Source organism: Nycticebus coucang, chromosome 15, assembly GCF_027406575.1.
Source record: "Nycticebus coucang isolate mNycCou1 chromosome 15, mNycCou1.pri, whole genome shotgun sequence".
Classification (NCBI taxonomy): domain Eukaryota; kingdom Metazoa; phylum Chordata; class Mammalia; order Primates; family Lorisidae; genus Nycticebus; species Nycticebus coucang.
Window position 1 is genome coordinate 81,939,695 of NC_069794.1, and position 17,612 is coordinate 81,957,306.

Below are 17,612 nucleotides of genomic sequence, written 5' to 3' on the forward strand. Positions count from 1 at the left end.
CCAAGAAGTTGAGGTTGCTGTGAGCTGTGATGCCATGGCACTCTACCCAGGGCAACATAGTGAGACTCTGTCTCAAAAAAATAAATAAATAAAGCTAAAAAACAGGGCTTCCTGATGAGTGAAAGGAAGAAATGATCGGTTTAATGCCCAAGACTCTGAAAGTCACAGTCAAATCAAGAAACTTTGAGAGGGCCCTGGTCCATGCAGTCTTGATTTAGAACTCTGTGAAATATATGGATTTCCAAGAAATGCCTGCCCTTTAATAAATTGGAAAGAAGGTCATTTCATGAGCTACTGCTCGCTGACTATGTTAACATCCCAAAGCAGAACACCTACTCTGCCAGTGAAATCGTGTGGTAGGTTTTTCCTTGGTAGCCTCCTAGAATGCTGATCATACAGCATAGCCTAGTCACCGACTCCTGCCTAGAATACTGATCACACAGCATAGCCTCGTCACCGACTCCTGCTTTGAGCCCCAAACATGTTCAAAACAGGAAATAAAGGAGCCAGGCCAGCGTCTAGTCAGAGGCTCCCGCAGGTCTTCTCCTTCCCAGAAGCGTTCTGAGGTTATACAGAGGCGCTCTGGTAGCTCTCGGGAGACTCAGAATGTGTCTACGCAGCACTACGGGCTGATTTAGAAATACGGCGATTTCAGTGTTGTTTTTGATGTGGAGAAAACAAGTGTGCTCATTAATTTTGATAGACCTGCTTTTGGAAAACAAAAGCCCAGAGAGAGGCGGGAAGAGAGGAAGAAAAGAATAAACGGGGGTTGGTGGGGGCATGTGCTAACATAGACAAAAGCTGGGGTTAGCACAACTGTGCTCTACAGTAGGGAAAATCTGCCTGCAAGTTCAAATGGAGGAGAGGGGAGCTAAGGAGGCTGAGCTGGGAGGGGAGGAGAGAGAAGAGGGGAGGGGAGGAGCAAGGGAGGAGGGAGTTCAACAAAATCAGAGTATAACTTATATGATGTTTGCCCCCTAAAGGTGCAAGAAGGGGAACAAAGCCTTCACGAGTAACCTTGATCTTGTATAAAAAGAACATAGGATAATTCTGTTTATTTTTCTGTCCAATTTGACTGTGAGTACCTCAGGACACAGTCTATAAATTCTTTCTAAGAAAAATATATAGGAAAAAAAGAACCTGAGTCCTTATATAGTGTGTCTGGGCCAATTGATGGGAATCCAAATTGTACAATTACTAAATAAAATGTGGGCAGCACTGTGCATGAGTTAGTGTTTCCTGGGTTCCACTCTCAAGTTCACCTTAATTAGCCTGTGACTTCTCCCAGCAATCATGTCCACCAAGCTATCAAACAAGGGGTGGGATTAAATGATCTCTGTGCTTTGTTTTCGCCCTAAAAATGTTACATTTCTCTCAATGTCTGTTTTGAAAAACATGAATGTGTCGATTGGATTCCGGATGTCAGTAGCGATTCTTTCAGGATGCCGGAGATCAAACACAACCACTACAAAAATAAGTTGACTGAATGCAGAAAATCATTCACCTGGAAAATACCACATGTGAGTTGGTAGTTTGAAATTTGAGCAGAAAAGGCGTTTGTCATCCAACAGATTCACTCAGCCGGAATCTTGCTCTAACAGGGAAAATCCATGTAACTGGCAGGTGGGCCTTGTTCCCTGTTACCAATGGACTGTGGATTCCCGTTCCCATACCTGTTCCTTCCTCCTCCAGCCTGAAAAGACACTCAGCTTCACTTTCCAGAAGATTCTATCCTGGGAGCAAGGATGAAAGGAGATGGCATGCATTTCTTCTACGGCTGGTCGGTCTGAAAGAGTTGCCCAGATCAGAGAAGAGGACCCCTTTTCGGCCGAGGCATCCTAGGCTGCCCACGAGTCTCTGTGCCTTAGTACCCCCAGCGCGAGTGTAACTGAGATCACAGCTCAAATCCCAGCAGCTGACTGTCCTGCCTGCGTGATTCAAGACACTCTGGGGTGCCCCCCCTTTTACCTGGACATGGCACGTGGTCAAGGGCCCCCTCATTTCTTCACTCCACAGCTGATGCTGCTGTCCTGGGTACCCCTCTGGGCAGCATGGCCTCATTGTTCCACCTGCAGGCCAGTGCAGCCTCCGGCCTCTGGAGGGCCTGGGGTGGGGGGAAGGCCGCAGGGCTCTTAAATTTGTGGACACCTGGGATACAACCCAGACCCTATGTGCCTGCCAGGTCTCTCTCCCTAGGACTTGGGGGGTTCTGCAGAGAAGCAGGGAAAATGGGGGTCTCTCACCCCAGTCCCGTGAGGTGATTTGTTCTCAGGCCTCACGCCAGCCTTCTTTTTATTTGAGACAGAGTTTCTCTCTGTCACCCTGGGTGGAGTGCCTTGGTGCCATAGGCTCCTCTTGTCTCAGCCTTCTGTGCAGCTGGGACCATAGGTGTGCACCACAACGCCTGGCTAGTTTTTTCTATTTTTAGTGCATATGGGATCTTGTTCTTGCTCAGGTTGGTCTTAAACTGTGACCACTGAGGTCCACCTGCCTGGGCCTCACAGAGTGCTAGCCACGGCACCCAGCCCTCACTGGCCTTTTAAAGTCACAGTTGCTAAGAGGCCTAAAGAAACAGCCCTTTCAGCATCACCTGGTGCTCCCAGCACCATAGGGTTTGGACATAGGTTACAGGGCCATGTGAGTTGTGACACTGGCTGGCCTGCCCCGTTCCTTGGTTCAATGGTTCCACAGTCTTCAGGAGCACAGGTGCCTCCATGCTCCGCCCACTACCTTAACTTGCTTGTCTTTGTGGTCATCCCTCAGCACAAATGGCTACAAGGCCTCCTGCCCCTCCATACAGCCTCCAGGAGACACTAAGAAATTGGGGTGTGGAGAGTGAGGGTCTAGGATAAAAGGAGGGTACCTTACAGCTGATCAGCATCCCTTACTGACTCATTGTGGGCCAGACTTAGTCACTTGGCCACATCTAGCTCCAAGAGAAGCTGGAAGTTCTATAGTTAAAGAGGAAGGCGCGAAAGGAATTCTGGTAGGCAACTCACAATACTTGTTCCAGGAGGGCAGAAAGTAATAAAACGCGTAGGATGTTGTCAGAATCAGAGAATATCTCACATAGACACACCAACCACCACACTGCATTTCACACCAGCAAATGGCCACAAGCCCTGAATTTAAACTTTGCCTGGGGAGAGTTGGTGTATCAGAAGACAACATGGATGTGGGTTATAGTCACGGATGTGTCTTTGAAAACAGTATGACCCGGGCAAGCCATTTCGAACTCTTGTTGGTGCTTTCAGAGATCTCCCAAGTGGTTCTGGAATCCAGGAAGCCCCCTGTGAGATGGTGAACGAGGCAGAGTGTTGGGGTTGGGCTCTGGAAAGGGAGGGGACCTGTCTGTCCTCAGAAGCCTGAGGAGAGACACTGCAGCCGCAGCGGAATCAGTGCTGTCTTTTACGCACCTTCACAGGGTGTGTTTGGTTTTAGTTGCCTCTCTCCTCAGAGAGCTCCCACTGCTGTCAGGGTGTGAGGTGGAAAGAGGCTTCCAAATAACATAAAGAACACGCACAGCAGGAGGCAGCCCAAATAGGAAGCTTCCACGACTCTCAATCTGGTCCTCTCCTCATGAGAACAGCACAGAGCGGTGTAGAAAACGTCAGCTCTGGGTTTGGATTCTCTACCATTTTTGAAAGGAGAAATGAGAGGAACATGGTGGGAGAGAGGTGAGCAGTGAAAGAAAGGCCCCTGGGCTAGTCAGAGGTCCCAGCCAAGGGGAAGACAGCAGAGACCCTCCAGGAGAGCAAGAACTTAAAGATCCTTGCAAAGCAATATGAGGGCAGCATCCTTCGGGCTTTTCCTAGCCACCCCCATGCTTTGACAGTGGTTTCATCTGTCCTCAGTTCACTATCACCCATGAGCTAGCCTTTTCAAAGCTTTTGTCTCAGCTTTCACAAAGTGTTTTTTCACACGGATTTCAACAATTTTCTTCTGTTTGAGTAAATGTATCATCACAATAAAATGTATAATTGGCATGAACGGGTGTGAGCGCAAACATGGCTGATTCTTGTTAACACACGACTCAAACCCTCAGCTGTTGGAGCAGAGGTGATAAGACTCTCACCACCTACCAGATACGAGTGTTCAGAGGGCTGTGGGCATATGGCAGGGTGTTGATAGTCAGTCAAGACAGCATCTATGCAGTGATCCTTTGAGCAACAGAGATTCCCTAGAAATCAAATCAATGTTTTCCCTGGGCAGCTTGGCTGTGGGACCAAGGATGGGCAGACAGAACATGGCACCAAGGAAGGTTGCCTGCAAGATACCTCATCCGCCTTGTCTCAGTGGGGCCCAACTTCTCAAATAGCACGCACTTTATTCAATGTCAAAAGATTGTCAAGGATCCTCCATGGGGGAGATCTTGGATATTTAAGTAGAGAAGTGCTACATTTCTTTGTTCAGTTTTCACAGCATCCCTGGAGATGTTCTCTTTGCTATTTCCACTTTACAGATGAGAAAACTGAGGCTTAGACAGCATGCAATTTGACCAAAGTTAAACCACTGGCAGGAAGCAAGGTCCTTCAGTGAAAAAATGATGGGCTCTTATGATAAGAACATAGAAAGGAAACAGCATAGCCTGCAAATGCTCTGGACATTTGGAATCCATGGGCAACTGGCAGGTCATTGTGGAATCCAGTGTCCCCTTGAAAAATGCAGGCCAAGTGTCCGTCCTGGTGTTAAGTTGCTGAGACACATGCAGGCTGGGCTCAGCTTCCACAGAAAGGGGGAGAGAGGTGGCCAGGAGCAGATGCTTCCCAGGCTATGCAGGGTGCAGTGAGGCCTGGAGAGGCAGTCTGGAAAGCATTTCAGAAAAAAGGTACCAGGAAAGTGAACGGATGACCCAGGGGGATGTGCCTGGAGCAAAGGGGCTCTCAGAGAAGGAGGTGCTGATTAAGCAGGGATTGTGGGACAGGCCAGAGAAAGCAGAGAGGTGGGGACAGCAGTGCTAGGGAGACGCACCATGCTCCAGGCAGAGGTGGGCAAGGCTACCTCAGACCTGATGGATGAAGGGCGTACAGATTTTGTCTCAAGATTTTTGTTGAGAACTGTAGTGACTGAAGCTAGGTGATTTTTTTCTTTGCCCGTTATATGATGTATATACTAGGACAAAAAGTCAAGACTGGAAAGTGAGTTAGTTCTCTAGGTACCTCGGTACATCTGTCAGTACCTCCAGGGGAAGTTTGTCCAACGTTTCCCTTGACAGCGCTTGCTGTGCACCAGTCTGTGCCCACCACTGTGCTGAGATACCACTGTGAATGGAGAGGGGTCTGTGTCTTGAAGAGCTTCAACTCCAGCGGGAGACGGAGGAGAAGCACGCAAGCTTGGCTCTCTCCTGACAGGCGCCAGCATTGCAGGGGTGCCAACCTGGGGGGTCGGCAGGGGGCCTTCCTGCAGGGAAAGCACCATGTGAGACCCCAAGATGAATAGAATGGAGCCATTGGAAAGGGAGCTCAGGGAAAATTCCGGCTAAGTGAAATTAGCCAGCCACAGAAAGATAGGCCCTGTATCACCCCACTCACATGAGGCACTCAGACTGCTCAAATCCACGGAGACAGAAAATAGAATGGTGGTTGCCCAGGGATGAGGAGAGAAAAATGAGGAATTGTTGTTTAAAGGTGTAGAGTTTTAGTTTTGCAAGATGAGAAGAGTTCTGGAGATGGATGGCAGGGATGGCTGTGTGGCAGTGTGAATAAACTTAATGCTACCAAACTGTGCACTTAGAAGGGTTCCAAGGAAACAGTAGTTAGTTGCCTGAAGAGGCAGGCAACAGGGGTGTGTCTAAGCAAAAGAGGAAATTCTCCTCTAAGGAGGAGACAGCAGTGGGCCGAAGAGGCTCCAGGCGGCAAGAGCAGCTCCAAGAAGAAGAAAAAGTTCTACAAAGCTCCCCAGGAAGATTAGAAGGGAGGTTGCCTGTGAAGAGGGGTATTCCACAGGCCACAGGGACATTTCCCACTCCATGCCCCATACCTCAATCAAAACAAACTTACAGTAAAAGAAAATGGTTACAATGGTAAATTAGTATTGTGAGTATTTTGCCAACGAAGTGGGGGTGGGGGAGGCAGAAGGCAAGGCACCTAGGCTAAAGACAGAAAGTCGTGGGATGTCAGGTAGCTCAGTGCGGTTGGCACAGAGATGCAAGTGGCAGTGGCAAGGCCAGGAGTGTGAAGGGAGAGTCTGAGGAGTGCGAGGAGGCAGTTTCCCAAGGTGTTTACAAGTGTCCAAGAGTGAGGAAAGAGTTGACTATGGAGGACCGAGTACAGGGGACGTCGGTCTCGGTGGGGGCGGCAGCAGCCCCTAGTTGGCCAAGGACTCTGTATCTCACACTTCCTCGCTCCTGTTCTCTCCCACTACGCTGCCCGGAGCAGAACTGGCCTTCCCTTCCTGGAGTTGTCACCTGGATGGTTCAGGGAAAAGCCAGATTTGTCTATTATTGGCTCAGACTTGTCTGACTGACATTTTCTTATGCAGGAGGAACAAGGAGGTGGAGGAGCCCACAAGGAGCCCTGATCATAAGCAATTTCCTTGTCTGAGTTCTAAAACAGACCTGGCTGCTATTTTCTTTTCTTGGCAAATTCCTCCCTGTGTAATCAAAAGGTCTGACTGAGATGAAGCTTTGCCCAAGAGGAGCAAAGAGCAAAACCAGAAAGGATTTCAGTCGGTGTGGGCTTCTTCCCAAAACAATTAGAGCTTGAATGTAAGTGAACAAATCGGATTTGAGGTTTTTCTCTCTCACAGGCTGTTTCCTTGAGGGAGGAAGCTCAGGGGCAGCCAGCTCCCCACGTGGCTCAGCTCACAGCCCCAGAAAAACCCTGACAGCATCTGCCTGCAGGTGGCCCAGGGACAGTGGGAAAAGAGTGACAGATTTGAAAATTTATTTTGTGCCAGGCAAACCTCATTTAAGAGCTCACATGTATTCTCGCATTCATTTCTAATCCTGCTCCTGGGAATGGATACTGTTATCACCCCATTTTATCGACCAGGAAAGTGAAGCATTGATAAGTTGAATGACTTGCCGATGGTTAACAATTATTAAGTTAGTGACACAGAAGAATTGGGAGCCCATGCTCTTAACTGCCAACAAGGCTGACTCTCAGAGTGGAGGGAAATCTCTGAAATACAAGGCCAATTGCTGTTTCCTCTCCAAGGATGGTCCTAGAGCAGCCACTTTAAAGATATAGAGATCGCAACAGTGACAGAAAAAGAATAATAGTGTGGCTGTCAGTACTAAGCACTTACTCAAATCTCTTCACCAACATCATTTAATCCTCGCAGCAAACTACAGAGGGTGCCTCCCATTTCACACATGAGAAAACTGATCCTCAGACAGATTGTTTTGCCTAAAGTCATTCAGACAAAAAATTCAAAATTCAAACCTCAGTTTGTCTTCAAACACGGGGCTATGATGCTTTACCTCTAATTCAAAGCCATTGTTTTCTTTTTGTTTGTTTATTTGTTGATTTTTTATTTTTTTTTTTTGAGACAGAGTCTCAAGCTGTCGCTCTGGGTAGAGTGCTGTGGCATCACAGCTCACAGCAACCTCAAACTCTTGGGCTTAAGTGATTCTCTTGCCTCAGCCTCCCAAGTAGCTGGGACTACAGGCACCCACTATAATGCCTGGCTATTTTTTTTTTTTTTTGTTGTTGTTGTTGTTGTTGTTGCAGTTGTCATTGTTGTTTTTTAGCTGGCCCAGGCCCGGTTCGAACCCACCAGCCTCAGTGTATGTGGCTGGAGCCCTGCCCACTCAGCTACAGGCACCACCAAAGCCATCGTTTTGTAAATGAAGACTTTGAGGGGTAGAGAGCACAGAACTGCAAAGCTAGAATATCTCTTGGCTCCACCTCCAGTCTGACACTTTCCAGAACCCTCTCCCCATTCTCTGGCCAGTCCATGATCAGTACCTCTCTTAAAGCCGGGCAAGAGGGGCCAGGCTCAGACCATGCCCCTCCCCACAGGGCGAGGAGTCTGCAGCACCAAGGAGAAGTGTCCACCCAACTCCATCGTCTTCTAGACCACATGGAAATCTCATGTCCAGGTGGCCCCAAGTCCATGTCCAGAGCCTGTGCAGCCTCCTCCCACATCTGTCTGCTTGAGAAAGGACCACATAGTGCCAGGCCCAGAGAGGTAGCTAAGGAACAGGTGTTTACTGGGGTGCAGACAGATAGTGGACGTGCTGGCTGGGGTCAGAAATGTCTGTGACATGCCTGTTAATTTCTCCACAGTACAGAAAGAACCTGGGGGCCGAAGGAGGAAGGGGACATGCTGAGGGCTGTGGGCTGAGGGCTGGTTCTCCCTGCATCACCACATTTGCCAGGCAACGATAAGGGCCCAAGAATTCAACATCCATGCTGCCTTACAGAGTGGCTGGGGTAGAAAGATAGAACATTCAGCATCCGTTAAATGTTAATGGAACAGTTTGTTAACATTGTATTTCACTTTTAAATACCAGGCCTCCATTTGTGCTGGGCCTTGCCCTGGGCCTGTGAAATCTTCGAGGTGGCCTGCCCCTGACTCCTCTCCCCCCACCCTGCGAGGCCCCTGTGGCCTCACTCATCTTGACCAGCCACCCCTGGCGGAAAGACTGGTGGATTCTCACTGCACCTCTGAGCACACGTCTGTACTCGCAGCAGTCTGGGGTGAGAGGCTGCCTCACCTCCCTGCTAATTTACCTGACGGAATCACGGGATGGTTCTGACCCAACCAGTCACTGGCACCTCCAGCAGGGTGCTCGTGGAGACCCTGTATGTCAGAGAGGACTTGGGGTTACCAGCAAGGAAGCCCAAGCTGAATAGCTGAGGCAAACCAAGAAATGTATTGGTTCATAGGACCACGGGAAAACTATCATCAGGGACTCAAAAATCCCATCAGCTCAGTTTTTGGGTCTGTGGGTCTGTACCGCTTCTTTCTCTCCCTCTCTGCAGACCAGCTTTCTCTGCTCTGCACAAACCATGGCCACAACAGCCAGGTTGCTCCACAGAGAGACTGATTTTGAGTTTTCTGTGTTCCAAGTCCCAAATAGCTAGCAAAAGGACTTGCTGGTATCCCTTGGGTAGGATCTTACCTGTGGCCCAGAAAACCAAGGGCTGGGGGCTGGCTCCTTTAAAAGAAGCTGCTCTCAAACAGAGCTGTGGGGACGCCGGGGTCCTGCCAGGACCTGGAGAAGAGGAGAGTGTTGGGGCACAGACAATGTGCACGTGTCACGTGTCTCAGAGGCTAGCCCACTGGTTTCCACCACCACAAGGCTATCAGACGGTGCTCCCTCCTTCCTCCCCCTCCCTCTTCTTTCCTTTCTCACCCAGATTTGCATCCCAAGCTCTCCCCTTCCCCTGCAGCCAGGATCCAGAGGCACAGAGACGACCGAGTCCGTGCTCCAGCACCAGCCTGCTGATGGCATCTTTCTTTGTCTCCTGAGCCTTAATTTCTTCAACAGTTGGGGACAGTCTGCCCCCCACGCAGGGCCCCACTTCTGCTGCCTCCTAACCCATCAGCCTCACTTGCCCAGACCGCTTTTTCCACTCTGCTTTTGATAAACATTTAAGCAGTGGATTTCTCTCTATCAATAAACATTCCTTTCTAATCCCTGACTTTGGACCAGAGCATTTAGAGTTCAGTCATTGACCTGTGTTAATGTGGAGGAGCCAGTGGTGTTCAAAACAGAACCTGCCTCTAGAAGTCACACCAGGCAGAAACCTGCAGCTGCAGCTTCCAATCAGTCTGGCCTTGGTGAAGAAATGAGTCCATGCATCTGAATTTTTCCTGCCCCCGCTGCTCTTTCAGCCCCTCCTATGTCTCCACCCCAGGCCTCAGCTTCTTGATTTTTTTTTTTCTGAGACAGAGTCTCACTTTGTCACCCTTGATAGAGTGCTGTCATCACTCACAGAAACCTCAAACTCCTAGGCACAAGGGATTCTCTTGTCTCAGCCTCCCCAGTAGCTGGGACTACAGGTACCAGCCACAACACCCGGCTATTTTTTAGAGAATGGGTCTCGATCTTGCTCAGTCTGGCCTCAAACCCGTGAGCTCAGGCAATCCACCTGCCACTGCCTCCCAGAGTGCCGGGATTACAGGTGTGAGCCCCGCGTCTGGCCAGCAGCATCTTGATTTCTCCCTCCGGATGGTGGCAGGGACTTAGGGGGTAGGGTGAGGTTCCCCTAAGTTATGAGTTTAGGAAGTACTAGATTAAAGACAGTTCAGTGGGTTTGTTTTACCTCATTACTCCTCTGAGCCTTTAATGGTTTAACTCGCCTGGTAAACCTCCCAGAAAGGGACAGTTTCTAAACTTACTTGGCCCAGGAGCCTCTTTTTCAAGGTGCATCTTGTGAGATGGGTGTTCCAAGGAATATACTTTGGGAAATCCTTTTTGTGCCACAGCCTTTGCACCTTGAAGTACAATCCACACAGTCTCTTCCATGTGAAGACTGTTCCAGTTAACGGGCAACTACTTCAAGGTTGCTAAAGAGCTTCTTCTTTGAATTCATCCTCCCTCAAATCCCACGAGACAAATATTAGTCCTCAGAATTTACAGATGAGGAAACCAGAGCTTGGGGGCTGGGGAGGGGCTCCTCATCCTGGGTCTCACTTCTATGAAGCCCAGGAGGTGGCTGAGCAAACGTGATGACTCCTGATGAACATACCGAAAACTGAGGCACAGAGAGGTGAGTCTGGGGTCCATGCATTCGGATTCCTGGGTCTGCCCACAAAGGCCAGCATGAGGGTCTGCTAGCAGGCGGGGAGGCTGTGCATGGGATGTGGGCAGGAAGGGCAGGACCAGGAGAGTCTGAATCTGCCCTGCCAATAACCCCTTCTCCAGGTGAGATCCCAGAGGGAGACATGTGACCTGCAATAGGGTTCCAGGAAATGGAACCTGTTAGCTGAGACCCAGGTGGTCCTCAGAGAGAATGCTCCAGGTGGCTGAGCTGGAGGTTATTTTACCCTGAGCAGGGTCCTTTCCTCCTCCTACCCAAATCTTACCAGCAGGAGGCTGAAGATTGCGGTACAAGTGACCCTACCCACTGAGATGAACTCTACTTTGAGGAGTGGAACTGTCTTCTCTGTGTAGGACACTTCAGAGCAGCACTGCTTAGCCAACCCTGAGCACTCTATTTGCTTTTCTAAGACACTTAGCAGAAGGTAGGGACCGATCAAGACAGGATCGTGGTCTTTACTCGTCTGCTCAGACTGGGCTGGCTGTAGCTCCCAGATGCATGGTCAGGTCTCTCTGCAGAAGGAACGGAGGACAAGATCCATCTTCTGTGCCTGGGAGGCCACTCTGTCTGGCCTTCTAATTGCTCTTGGGTCCATCCCTAAGGTCCTCCTCCATCTCCTCACACCCATCCCACCTCAGGTTGAACCTGGGCCCACACTCCCTCACTCTCGGTTCCCAAATTCCAGACTCTCTCTGTGGCTTAGATACTAGTCTGAAATAACTTGGCTGGTTGACATGTCATAACTTCCCCTACCTCAAATCCTGAAATGCACCTTCCAGGCTCCCCCTCCTCTTCTGCCTACTGTTCTGGAGACTCTCATGGAGAAAGGTGTGCAATCTTTATCATCACCAGTGGTAGTACTAACATCTGAACAAATGTAATGACTTGCTTAATCCTGCTAGACAACAAAGCAAGCACAATTTGTCTATAGGAGATTCCTCTCTGGTGAAACACGTGGAACCTTCGTAAGAAAAGTCAGGGCAATGATTTTTTCTCATTGGCTGTGGAGCTCTAGAACAGGCTGAATAATGGCCACCCCACATACAAGTTCTAATCCCTGGCATGTGTTTATGTAACCTCATCTGGAAAAGGATTTTGCAGATGTAATGAGGTTTAGGATCTTGAGATGGAGAGATTATTACCCTGCTGTCTCAGGTGGGTGCTGATGCTATTCTAAGGGTCCTTGTAAGAGAGAAGCAAAGGAGGTAACACAGACTCAGGGGGAGACGGCGATGAAGGTGATGTGAGGAAGGAGCAGAGAGATGTGGCTACAAGCCAAGGAATGCAGGGCAGACAGCAGAAACTGGAAGAGGCGAGGAAGAATTCTAGAGCCCCAGGAGGGAGTGCAGACCTACGGCACCTTGGTTTTAGACTTCTGGCCTCCAGAACTGTGACAGAATAAAATGGATGTTAGTTCAAGCCTCCCAGGCTATGGCCATTGGTTATGGCAACTCTAGAAACCAATATAGACACTGAGGTCTATATTAGAATGAGGCATAGTTTTCCTTCTGAGGCATGAGGAATCTGGCCAGTGCTTATCCATTATTTCATTTGCTCTCTTATTTACCATATTATTTATGCTCTGGGCTAACTCTGGGGATACAAATAGGGCTAAGCAGCCTGTTCCTGTCTTTCAGGAGCACACAGTCTAGCAGCAGAGAGAGATGCTAAGCGATTGCTATGAACAGATCGACGGAAGCTGTCAGGAGGTTTGGCCCAGATCCTGGGGAGGGAGAGGCTTGAGTAGGGAGAAGATGGACAGCTGAAGGCTGGCAGGAGGTGGGACTGGGTGCTGTGTGCGGTGAACTGTGCATGTGTGTATGTGTGAGAAAGAGCGCACACGTGTGTGGTGCATGTATACTTGAAGGTGGGGAGTAATCGGGGATGGGCAGAGAATAGGATTTGGGGTACAGAGTCCCATGGGGGGGTCATTTCTTCTCTGCCTTAGCCCTGCTCCAACATCTCTGCAGCCTATGCGGAAGGGCTCATCACCATTTTCCGGGACTCCCTTCAGCCAGCCCGGGGTTATGCCAACCACTTGCAGGAGGGTAGCCTCGGCCAAGTGACTGCTCTTGTAGTTGCCAAAACCGTGATGCCCCAACTTCTCCTCTTCAAAGAAGGGGGGAATGTATTAGCTTACATAGGGAATGATCCGTTATGTTAGGAATGTAATCTCTGGAGATTCAGTCCAGGGCTGGTCTCTGACAGGTCCCCACCCATAGCCTCGCTCCCATGGGCCGGTGGCAGCCCCCAGACCTGTGTGTCCCTACCCCCACCATGCCCCTGGGAGGGCACCTGTCACTAGTTTTTCCCCAGGACTGCTTGACCTAAGGAGGTGTGTGACAGTGCCTGCTGGGAACTGTTATGCTTCCTGGACAATGAAGAGGGGTCCGGAAGCCCTGTTGCCCTGAATTATCCAGACTAGGTATTTATTCCACACTTCATTTAATTATGTGTAATCATTCCTTCCATAAATTCCCTTTGGACCAAAGTACTTTCAAATGAGTGTGTGACACAATTAAGTGTGTGACTAGCAGGGTGAAGGCAATGCCCCCTCCCTGAGGACCCAGGGCTGACACCTGTAGAGAGGAAGCTCAGACATGTGGAGTGTGAGCAGAATACCAGCTGTGAGTGGAAAATGCCTTGACTCAGCTGTATGCAGGACATACAATGTATGCACCATTAAAACACTGAACTCGGGCACCGGCCACATACACAGGGGCTGGCAGGGTCAAACCTGGCCTGGGCCTGATAAACGACTACAACAAAAAAATAGCCGGGCGTTGTAGCAGGCGCCTGTAGTCCCAGCTACTTGGGAAGCTGAGGCTTGAGAATCGCTTAAGCCCTAGAGTTTGAGGTTGCTGTGAGCTATGACGCCAAGACACTCTACCAAGGATGACATAGTGAGACTCTGTCTCAAAAAAAAAGGAAAGTAAACAGTGAACTCTGTAGTGATCACAGAGTTGAGACCTGCTATTGTAGATTTTATTCTTGGGTCTGTTGAGCAGTGGGTACCAATTTACTTCTAGTCAAGGAGGAACACTCATGACCCAAATCACTTGACCACCCCTGTAGCTTTTATTAAGGTTGGTTAAAAAATACATTCTACATAATTTATAGCAACCTTCTGACAACCTTCTGGTTGATGGGCTACATTTTATGCTGCTTTCAGATACAAGTGCTATTTAACAAGAATTCTTTAACTATTAAGGAAACGTCTCATTTTCTAATAAAGCCATCCTTTAGGTAAAATGCTTACGTATTGTAGCTATAAAATGTCCAAAATTCTCAAAACCATGTCAATTTAAAAGTGTTGGGCTGATCATGGCAACCAAAGTATGTAATCTTTGATTATATCTTGAATCCCCAAAAAATAGCTGTAAAGGACATCTTAGGGACAATTAGACTTGATAATACTATTGTGTAAATGAGACTTCTTAGGTGTAATGATGGCCTGTGGCCATCAAGGGAGAGAAGATCCCTGTTCCAGAAGGGACGTAGTGAAGACCTGGGGCTGAGTGTTGCAGTGACCGCACTGCAGCGCACTACACTGCACTGTTCTCTCAGCCTTTCCAAACCAAAGGTGTATTTTAAAAAAGAAGAATGCTGGTCTGGTATTTGTCGTTGTTTGAAGGGAGAGAGACACTATTATGTGACTCTTCCAAAGAACTTCGACTCTTCCAAAGAAATTTTCTTATGATAATAAAACCAAACAATCACAAATCATGACATCTTACCACATTTCTGGGACTGGGAAAATACTGTCCTTTGTTTACAGACTATAAAGTCATGATTCTCCAGAGACATTGCTGGCACCCTGTGGCTTCCAAACATTTCCAAACCCAGAAGTGAGCAGCCAGACGGTAGCCTGGGCAGTAATAAACAGACTGTGAGTTTCCAGCGAATCCACAGCAGCTGGCTGGGTCACTGTGCAGGAGGAAAGGCTTGCCCTGACTGCCTGGTGACGTCTGGTTTAAGAGCTGCACTTTCACAGAAAACACCAAAGCAGAGAGTAAAATGTCAGCGTGTTTGTGCGTGTGCAGAGAGGGGGAGAGCACAGTCGCTGATGCTGGAGAAGGAAGTGAACCACCAGACAAGGAGGGAGCAGCTCTCCAGCCACCCAGCTTTTGCCATAGGAAACCTTTATTGAGTGCCCGCTCTGAGCTCGAAAGACCTAACATGCACAAATTCTTTAAATCTTCAAGAAACCACCTTGTGGAAGCAGAAAGTGATTTTACAGAGGAAACCGGCAAGGCCATTTAGATCATAAAAAATGGAACCAGAATGTAAGTTCAAGTAGGTTTGACTTAAAAGCCATGCAAACACTTCATTTGCTCCTCAGGACTCCTTCCCTCTCAACTGGGCCGGACTGTGGACATAAGGGATTGTTTCCCGATTTTCTGCACTTTCATTTTATTATTAATAAAAGAAGCAACTAAGAGGAACACGTTGGTAGGAAGCCTCTGGATGGTGCACAGGTGGTAAGGGGGGGAGTAATGCAGGGCTAAACCCCGCAAAAGCACCAGCCCAGCAGCGTACAATAGCGGAGATGCTCTGCCACCTTCAAGTGGCTAGGGAGGGGCTCATTCTCTACCTTTTTTTTTTTTATTAAATCATTGCTGTGTACATTAATGCAATCATGGGTACAATGTGCTGGTTTTATATACAAATTTAAATATTTTCATCACACTGGTTATGATAGCCTTCATGGCATTTTCTTAGTTATTGTGTTGAGATATTTACAATCTACATTCAGTAAATTTCACATGTACCCTTGTAAGATACACTGTAGGTGTGGAACCAGAGGGGCTCATTCTCAATTGGACTCAATCAGCCTTCAGTGATGAATACAGACGCCAATCAAATGAAGTTCACAGACTTATGGAAAAGGGCAGCAACCACTGTGCCTCAATCCCATGTAAGGAAGTTGGGTAACAGTGAGATTTGAACATCTATAGCCAAAGTGAAAAGGGTAAGTACAGAGTCAGTATAAATGGGTGAGGATATCCTCCATTCATCTACAGAATAGATCATCACCGCTCAGAAATGGAAACCTCTTAGAGCTGGGATCTAAAGTATCCACGCAGGCAGACCCACCAATAGTTGAAAAGCCCTGTAGTTCTTGAGCTTGTATATTAGACTCGTGTGAGGAGCTTTTGAAATCTTGATGCCCAGGTCCTATCCCAGACCAATTAAATCAGAATCTCTGAAGGTGTATTTTTTTTAATTAGCCCCTCAAAAATCCTAATGTGCAGCTAGAATTGAGAATCATTTTCTAGTCCAATGATAAATGAAAAGGCAAACTGTTTGGATTTTTTATTTTTAAATGAACAATTGCTATTTTCTAAGTCAATACTTCTCAAAACATTTTTGGACACAATCTACATATACGACTAACCAATAAAAACACCCAGAAACAATCTTCACATTGACTCTGCATGATGCAGTAATCTTTTCTTTTTTGAGACAGAGTCTCACTCAGTCGCCCAGGGGTTGAGTGCCCAGGCATCACAGCTCACAGCAACCTCAAACTCTTGGGCTCAAGTGATGATTCTCTTGCCTCAGCCTCCCAAGTAGCTGGGACTACAGTACCCACCACAGCCCCCAGCTATTTTTAAAATGAGGTCTTGCTCTGGCTCAGAGGCTGGTCTTGAACCTGTGAACTCAGATGATCCGCCTGCCTCAGCCTCCCAAGTGCTACTGATTTTTTAACTTAGTCAGACTTTCACCCCATTTTCCTGCCTATAAAATGGGGAAAATAATACCCTTCTGGGAGGATTACTGTGAAGCCTGAGCCAGGGCATCTAGCCCAGTGCCCAACCACTGGAAGGCATTCTGTAAAGGCCAGTTTACTTCCTTCTGTGTGTTATCGTGAAGTTCAAAGTCACTTTTGCTAGAGCAGTGGTTCTCAGAGTACAATGACTAGGATTGGGAATGCTACTGCCATCAGACGGGTAGAGGCCAGAATGCTGTTAAACATGGTACAAGGGACAAGACACCCCCCCCACACACACAACAATGAAATCCAGCCCTAAATGTCAATACTGCCAAAGTTGAGAAGCTCTCCCCTATGGGGAATCCACAATGGCAGAGACAGGCTCAGTCAAGGCTATGGTAGGTTTGGATGGATGAGAAAACAGAGATTTAGAGAAGTTGAATGACCTGCCTGAAGCCACAGTGCTTGAGTGGCAGCATGGTTTGGACCCTTAAACATGACACAATCTTTTCCTACCCCAAAAGGTGTTCCACTAGAGCTTACTGCTTGCCACCTGCCCTTAAACTGAGTAAGAACTGTTACGAGGCCCGTGTTGTACTAGAATTCTGAAAAAAATGAAACTAATGACTGGAAAAACTAATTATCCTAGAGTTCTCAAAGATTTCACATACACTTGTTCACAAACCATATGCTAAATACAGACTCAAAAACAACTAGTTTTGAGTATCTTTTAGGAAGTCCCCAAGGCAACAAAGCTACACCACTGTGAGAAAACCACAGGGTATTAGAACACTTCCCATCATTCTGACCACTTGGAAGAGTTTAACTATACCAAAATTACGCAGTACCAGGAGACAGTCAACCCCTCTTCCAGCATTCTCTAAGATTCAACCTTTCCGGAAAAATAATGATGTAACTGTTTTGTGCTGATTACGTAAGATAGCAGCAAGAGATATTCCTCCACAGCAATCAGAAACACCACAGGCAAGAAAGAAGTCTGGATACAAACTAAGTCACAAAAGATGTAGAAAAAATACATTGAGTATCTGCTTACTGGAGTAAATCACTGATCACCTCAAGCTAGTATTTTTTGGTCTTTCAGAAACTAACTTCCAATAGGCAGTTGTATTCAGAGGCAGGTTACAACAACCAGATTAAGTATACGTGTGATGCCCTTTTTA